General features: G+C 47.8%; 1 long non-coding RNA gene across 1 annotated transcript; it reads right to left on the reverse strand.

Moving 5' to 3' along the window:
• Positions 1-1,756: 1,756 nt before the first annotated feature.
• Positions 1,757-6,773, reverse strand: LOC135418927 (uncharacterized). Its single transcript, XR_010432750.1, has 3 exons — positions 5,662-6,773; positions 4,961-5,234; positions 1,757-4,445 (listed from the first exon to the last, which is right to left on the reverse strand). It is a non-coding gene; the product is annotated as an uncharacterized LOC135418927 (long non-coding RNA).
• Between the last annotated feature and the right edge of the window lie 1,171 nt (positions 6,774-7,944).

A 7,944-nucleotide genomic window follows, 5' to 3' on the forward strand; every position in this document is an offset into this window, starting at 1 on the left:
CCAAATACCTCAGAAACTGTGTCTCCTCCTACCTCCTAATAGTTTGTTCCTTTAGCCATACTCAATCCTTTACCTCTCCAAAATCTCACTTTCATTCAGGCCCCTTCATCAAGCCCTCCAAGGTAAGCACATTATAACCAATCCTTGTCCCCACATCTCACCTTTCCCCACCTTTCTTCTTGTCCTCTGAATGGGAGATTCCAGCCAGCACCACAGCTAACTCCACCCTCAGCCTAACAACCCTGGTCTGTACCTTTATCCCAGTGCTTGCACCAGTAAGTTTCACAGCCTCTCACTTCTCCATCCCCATCCTCCTGGCTGTCTCGCTACTTCTGCTGCCATTTACAGCAAATTCCCTTTGAAGTCGTATTCCTTCCTGTCTCATGGAATTGCTTTTCCTCTCTGCCGCCACTTTTCTTTCCACACATACCCATGGAGCAGGATGCTGGTGTCCCAGTGTGCCCATCCCAGGCACACTGTTCATCCTTCTTTGCTACATCTGTGGCCGGCCCTCTCCACATGGGAGTCTCCACCACCTCTGTCTACTCCCTCCTCCCATGTGAAGGACACAAATGTCTCCTGGGCGACCTTCTGGAGACCATGTCCTCTGCCAAAAGGCTTCACATCTACAGCTGTGATGGTCCCCACTCCTGATGGGTGTTTCTCCACCTTGCATCTCAGCCAACTCCTACCCTTTCCTATATAAACTGCTAACACCATCTTCACTGACCCCCTTGCTTTTCCTTGCAAGTCCCTTGCGTGTCCAAGGGACTCTGTTTTCCTTTTCGGAATATCACTCTTTCTTGCTCCGTTTCTTCTGCCTCCACTTCTCCAGCCTTGTCTCACCACCACAAAATCACCCGTGGTCACAAAATTGTAACATTTAAAACTGTTACTGCAGGAATGCAGGAGGTGTGCACATGAGAGAGCACATAAGGATGCTATAAAGGCAAGGAATTTTCCACTTGTATTATATTTTTATGCATACTGCAGACCATCTGTGGAAAGCTGTCAAATGACTAGTTGGAAACATATTATAAAATCATGTTATTTTACTTCAAACATTAATGTAACAGACTCAGATCTGAGAACTCAGCAAAACGTTAACAGTTTTCTTGTGCTTCCCGATTTTGCTCATCTCTTAACAAGAAGGTCTCATAGCTTAATGGAGTCTTCCCCTACCCTCTGTGACTTTTGAGCCCACATCTGGCTGCTAGGTTGGCATGTGTTATACATTTCTATAGTCTCAGGTCCACACATGCTTGTTAATGCAGCCTGGAGTAATTTGTATGTGTGTTCTCAAGTTAGGAAAAGTGAGGTGACACTTCATTATTTTGTAGTGACACCTCTGGACTCGGAGATCAATACATTACCAAGTCTTTTTTAAGCTTGTTTGCAGTGTTTTTTCATGTGCTTTTTGTACACTGTGCTATCCTGTTGTCCATACATTTGGACTCCAGATTTCCAGCTCTGTAACCTCCTGTCCATTTGAACAGCATCCTGAATACATTTGAAGCTAGCTTTGTGACCATCTCTTTCCTGATTCCCAGTATTTGAGAAAGCTTCTCATATCTATCTAGTTTCCAAACAGCATTTTGTGGCAATACTGGCCTAGAGGAGACTGGCACCTCTATATTACTGGTTTTCCCTATACCAAATTTCTCTCCTTTAGTTCCAAACCTCAGGAAAAAACCTTGTCTCTGTGCTGTTACCCTCGACTCCCCACCCCCCCACACACTTTCCCCCACTCCCCCTATACAGAACAGCTTGTCTTGCCTGTGTTTACTGCAGAATGTCTTCTTCCCATCTGAATGTGTTGTTGAACCTGTCCTTAAACTCTTCTTGCCCACCCTTTCTAGTGTGTTTGTGCCTTTGTCCTTGTGCTATCAACAAGTTCTTTTGTCTTTACACTTCAAAAACAACCATACGTATCTTTTTTGTATGAGTTCCACTGCAAAACAAGTTCAAGTTAGTGCAACAGAGGGTGAGAGACAGGTACTCTCCCTTTCAAATTACACAACCCTATGCTTGGAGCTGTTGTGGCATGAGCTCTGCTGGTACTCATATACATTGTCCTCCTGAGCTGCAGTAGCTTCCATTGCAAACCCCTTTGCTTGGATGACTAACTAGTAAAGCTGAATATATATAAAATAACAATGAAATGTTACTAAATCTATAATAAATCCACTGAAAACAGCCTGACAGACCACTGACCATGCCACTTTCTGTAGGTTTCCTGCACTGACAGTGGTCCATCACAATACTTCCCAGAGACACAACCTCCACATACACCAAGTTTCTACACATTAGTTGTGGTGAGAGTAGCAAGCCTCAGCAGGCAACATTTTCCATCCAGAGCTTGTTTGCATAACCAAAAATTAACCTCCTCGGGTTTAAGACAGTCCCACAGCCTCATGCCCAACCCCAGGGAATCCACTTGGCATAGATTTTTCTCTTCTTTTATAACTAGCTTTCATTTCACACATAGACAGGAACTCTTTTGATAACAAGAAGCAGCTGCACAGAATAGTTGCAGCTTGTGTCTGGACTAGGATGTTTCTGGTGCAAGAGGGAAGACCCAAAATGCACCTAAGGAAAAACTCCCTGAAGGATTAGAAGGTTGGTGTCTTGGGTTTAAATTGTACTCCACATCAGGACTACTCAAATGGGAACAGCTGTCTATTTCTGGAAGTCTGGATGACACGATGGGATTGGGAACAGAAAACAAGGAATGACTAGGGGAGGTGCTATGACTGGTACCCTGGCCTAGCTGAGCCCCAAAGCCTTTCAGCTGTAGAGGTGAAAAAGGCTGATTTCAGCCAGAGTTGGACCATATGTCAGGGAGCAGATAGGCACTGAGAAGCACAAGTCCTATTCCATTTTCCCATTAAATTTTCCATCATAAGTCCAATATTCTTATGTGCACTGGCCAGCTCTTTGCGGTAACATCAGACATCAGGCAAATGTTTCCTTCTATTGTCTTTGTGTCTCCCAAAGGACCTTTGGTTTGAGTGTCTTTGCCAACAAATAAGCAGCAAAAGCAGTTGACAGACCGAGATCAGTGATGATGGTAGAAACAAGCTGACCATGTCAGTGGTTGCTGTTTATTCTTCTCTGAACAAAAGTACAACCAGTTTTCCCAGCACTGCATGAACAAGAAGGAAGAGCTGATCTCTGCTTTAAGCATGTAATGAACTGAGATGAAGTCTCAACTTGAGAAACTGAGGATGGGGAAAGGTGAAGATCCCTTAAATTCAGACCCGTTGTGCTCTTTTTGTGTTACTTATTCCTCTGTAAATTTCCTGAATCTAGGTGAGTAGAAAGTGTCTGAGAAATATTGCCTGGTTTGCTGGGTTTGGGGAGGGGGAAGGACAAGATGAGCTCCACACTGCTGGTTTCCAGGCTGTGGCAGACACAAGCAAAACAGGATGCTCTCCTCCCCTTTCACTTGCCTGCATACAGGAGGTAGGCTGTGCCCTCACCTCCTTTTTGGTCCTAGAAAGAACAGGAGGAGCAGAAGCAGAGCAGAGGTGGTCTTTCCACTCATTTGGCAGAGCCATTAAGTACAGCCAAATCCCCAAATCATTAAGCTCACATCAGTGCAAGACCCTTATATTTTCCTTTCCTAGAGCTGGATCATTTGGAAAAGAGCTACAAGTCACTATACCCATGGACAAGCTTGTTCTGTTCTCAGGAGCAAATCCATGGCCGTACTGTAGTTTGCAGTTTGTCTCAAAGCTAATACAAAATCTGCTGTTGAAGTGCAGTGCACGTTACAGTGGTGTGGTACATGGGTCCCTGGGATGCCAACCTGCCAGATCTCACCTGGTTTGGACACCACAGCTGGATCTTTGCTCAGAGTGGTACAAAAATTTTTAGAACATGGTATCAGTAGTGTATGGAAAGGGTAGACTGGATCAGACATACACATTTGCTGGATCTCCACTTCGCTCTTTCAAGACTTTTTGACCAGTTCATTCACTTGAGTTTTGTGGATGTTTTCTTCCTGTTCCAATTCAAGTGTGTACAGGCTTGAAAAATGCTGACGCAGGTCTTTGAAAGCACGGAATGCAACCGATGGACAGGATTGAACTCTCCCACCTGTGCAGGCAAGTTTGTGTGTTGACACCTGCAGACCAAAGCTTATGAATTTGTTTTCTGTCTTCAGGAGTTTTAAGGTAGGATGCAGCATTTTACTGGATCGCTGATAAATCAGTGCCTGGCACAGCTTCACAAAGGACAAGGATCAGCAGCCCAAAGGGCTTGCAGATGTGACACAGGACCACGAGACACATCTCTTCTGCTGGAATAACAACTGGAGGTGAAGCAGGATATTGTCAACAGTAAGACTTTCATGATCTCTGTGGAAGTGGAGCAGACCTTCAGTTGCTCTGAAAACATCCCATGACACTGTTGTTTATGAACTACTCTTGCAGAAGCTCTACCTTTAAGAAACACAATGATACTTTTATTACTAACCTGGAAAGCCCCATGCCTTGAAGGAATAGCTTCTATTATGTCAAGAAAGCAGAGAGATTTTTGCTTCACTCAGGGGGTAGCTGTATGCAAATGAACCACAGAAAACTGCATGGGTACATGATCTAGATAGATCACAGAAGGAGAGCACTGAAGGGAAATATAGGCCTCCTTTTCTTCCCATCATTGTGTTTGGAATATGTTTCCAATTGCACCAGTCACAAAGCAATCAAAGAAACTTGTCTACAGTGGTAAACTGAAGATGTCCTATCAGACCACATTACAGGGTGCTACACAGTATTGAATCCTTAGTCATAACAGAAAACCCAACATCCACATGACTGCAGCCCACAATACAGCCAATTTCCATATGCCTTAACAGAAAAGAGAGAACAGATCTTCAAAGCAAATGAAATATGTCTTTGGAAGATGCTCACTAACATGTTCCTTTCCCCCCCCCTTACATCCTTACCCAGCATCCTACCTTCTCTTGCAGGAAATGGGGAAGGAAGGAGGCCACCCCCTGTAGCACACATGAGGCAGGGAGCTCATCCAGCCAGGGAACCTTGGTCCTTCCCAGACTCCCCAGCAAGCTCTAGGCCCTGCACCCCATCCTTCATCATCCATCACCTGCACTAATAGGCTGTTCCCAAGGTGTGAGGATAAACAAGCGCTTTGCTCATATGATTTTGAGGGTGCCATGTTTAGCATTCCCGGTCTTGTTCTGCTCGCTTGGCTAACTGCTGGTTTTAACAGCTCTGCAAAAGAAGACAAAAGCAAAATTATTAAACAGTGCAGTCATGGCCTCATGGTAACACAACAGCTGGGGCTGGCCACCACCACAGGGAGCAGCCTGGCCGAAATGGGCTCAGGACCTGCCATGGGAGCCGTGGTTATGAATAACTTATTTGGAAGAACAAAGGGAACTAGTAACAGACTTTCTGTCATGCTCTGAAATCTGCCAGAGATGACTGCAGCCTTTCACTGGTGTCTTCCAATACTTTTCATATAATGGCTGCTACCTAGCCCTAAGAAAGTATTCTTTTTTTCATGAGGTCACTCTTGCATCATGAGTGAAGTAAAAACTGCAAAGGAGAAATATTTCCTTTCTATTGCTGCAAAGATACTTTGAAGATGATCAGGCTTGGGAAGTGAACTCTCCTCAGGCTACAGCTGTTCTGTGACCTGCGTCAGGGCTCCATGCACACCACCCCAGTGAGTGCTGCACAGCCGCCTGCTGTGCCTGCAGGAAGGTGTTTCTGCAGGCGTTCGTCCTTTCGCTTAACGGGCCAGGTCCTCAGGCAGGCAGAATCCCGCTGGAACGAAGGCATCAGGTTCGCAATCCTGATCCCACCAGCGGGTCATGGGTCGAGTGCAACAAACGGTCCCCGTCGCTGGCAAACGGCGTTTAAACCACGGACTGCCCGGGGCGGCGGCGCTGCCCGGGCCTGGCAGCAGGTGCCACTGCGGGACTGCGGGACACCCTCCGGACACCGCCCGGACACTGCCCGGACACCCTCCGGACACCGCCCGGACACTGCCCGGACACCCTCCGGACACCCTCCGGATACCGCCTGGACACCCTCCGGACACCCTCCGGACACCGCCCGGCCCCCGCCCGGCCCCGGCGGAGCGCACTGCGGGGACACGACCCGAGCGGGCGCTGGGAGGCCACGGCCACCAGGTCGCGCGTGGGGATGGACCCTTGGGAAGGGCCCTGGGAGCGGCCGGTCGGCAGGAGGCACCCGGGTGCTGTGCGAGGGGAGCGGCGGGGAAAGGGCAGCGCTGGCGCTCCGCCGAGCCCGCCCTGCCCCGGGCTGGCTCGGTGCGGGGGGAACGCGGAGCCCTCGGAGGGGCCGTGCCGTGCGGTGCCGGCGGGCTAGCTCACGGCAGAGAGCTCGGGCTTCACCTTGGGGTTGGTCCCTGCCATCGCCAGAGGTCAGAGTGCAGCCTCCTTTCTTCACGGGCAGGCACGGCTTTACACCTTTAAAGATCACCCTGGCACTGCACTCCAGGACCATCACTGCTACTCACAAGGATTCATGATGATGATGCTCTGGAAAAAGATAATGTTGTCCTCTTTCCACTACCAGAAAGAGAGGCAGCCACAGGAGAAAGTATGTTGTGTTGTTAAAGCTGGGTCTGGTTTACACCCACACCACGAATGAACTTCAGAGTGATGTCAGGTTTTTAACTTCTGTTTCCCTTCTGAATGACGTTTGTGGTCAGGAAGGCATTACACACCTGAATATTTAAAGAGACTAACAGGGAGAGAAGGTAAAAGAAAAGGCATGGGGAAAAAAATAAACAAAAAAAAAAAAAAAAAAAAAAAAAAAAAAAAAACCCAAAGCTGAATACAGCTAATTAATTTATCATAAAATTACGGATGAAGGAAATTGCAAGGACTTCTTGGCTCACAGGAGTCCTTCTGTCAAGGGAGATTCTCCATTAGACCTACTCTATTCAGATCCTTGGCCTCACTTACCTGATGGGGCTGGATAACCAGCAGAAACAAAGAAGTGACACTATGCTGTACCCTTACCTGCCAGGGCTAATGAATATTGCTTGTGCTGGGCATCTGAACCCACAAACACGAGATTCTTTCTCCCATGAGCTGTCAGACATAGTGTAGAGCCTCAGGAGACTGGTCCTTGCAGAAACAGCAGCTGGAGAGCAGAGGGGCATTCAAGGATATACCGGAGACCTGCAGCTTGAGAGGTGGGAGTGGAGAACAAGATATGCTACTTCAGAGATCCATCAAAGGAAAGGATCTCTCCATACTTCCACAGTGACGGGTTAAAACTGGGTGCTACTCCATGCTATCAAAGGCAGCTTTACTGTGACTGAGCAGAGCAGCATTACCCCCTCTGGTGCTGTGTTAGGGATCTGAGAGACAGCACTCACCCATTTAGCAAAAGCATTTAATGGTGAAGTGCTACCTACCAGTAATTTTTCACTAAGGTGTTTTATTACCAGCACTGTCTGCTGCTGGCCAGGTCTCTGCAAGTTGCATTACTCTGCCTGTGCTGGTCACCCACCTCAGCTATGTCTGTCTGTTAATGACAGCTGATGGATCCCTCAGCACTTCTGGACGTTTCCTTGGGGTCATACAAAGCTCCAGCTTTCATATCTCCAAGTGTTTTCTGAAAGGGAACAGCACAAGCAGCCTTCTCTGAACACACATAAGTAAGAGCCCCCTTCACCCCTCCCCAGCACTATTGTTTGGTGCTCTGGCACCCAGCCTGGGGAAATGAACACTCACCCCACCCCAAATTCCCATCAGCTTGTCAGCTGTGCATAGGCAGGTGTGAAAGAGACCATGCTGAGCAAGGATGGAGCAGGAACGTGTCCATCCCACACGAGTGCTGGGCCAGCTACAGTTTGCAAGCATAGTTTGCCCTGGGCACAGGACTGGGTGACAGGAATTACCTCCCTGCCAGAAGTGTGGGTGGTAGAAAGAAGGAAGCT

This window comes from Pseudopipra pipra, chromosome 9 (assembly GCF_036250125.1).
Source record: "Pseudopipra pipra isolate bDixPip1 chromosome 9, bDixPip1.hap1, whole genome shotgun sequence".
NCBI lineage: Eukaryota > Metazoa > Chordata > Aves > Passeriformes > Pipridae > Pseudopipra > Pseudopipra pipra.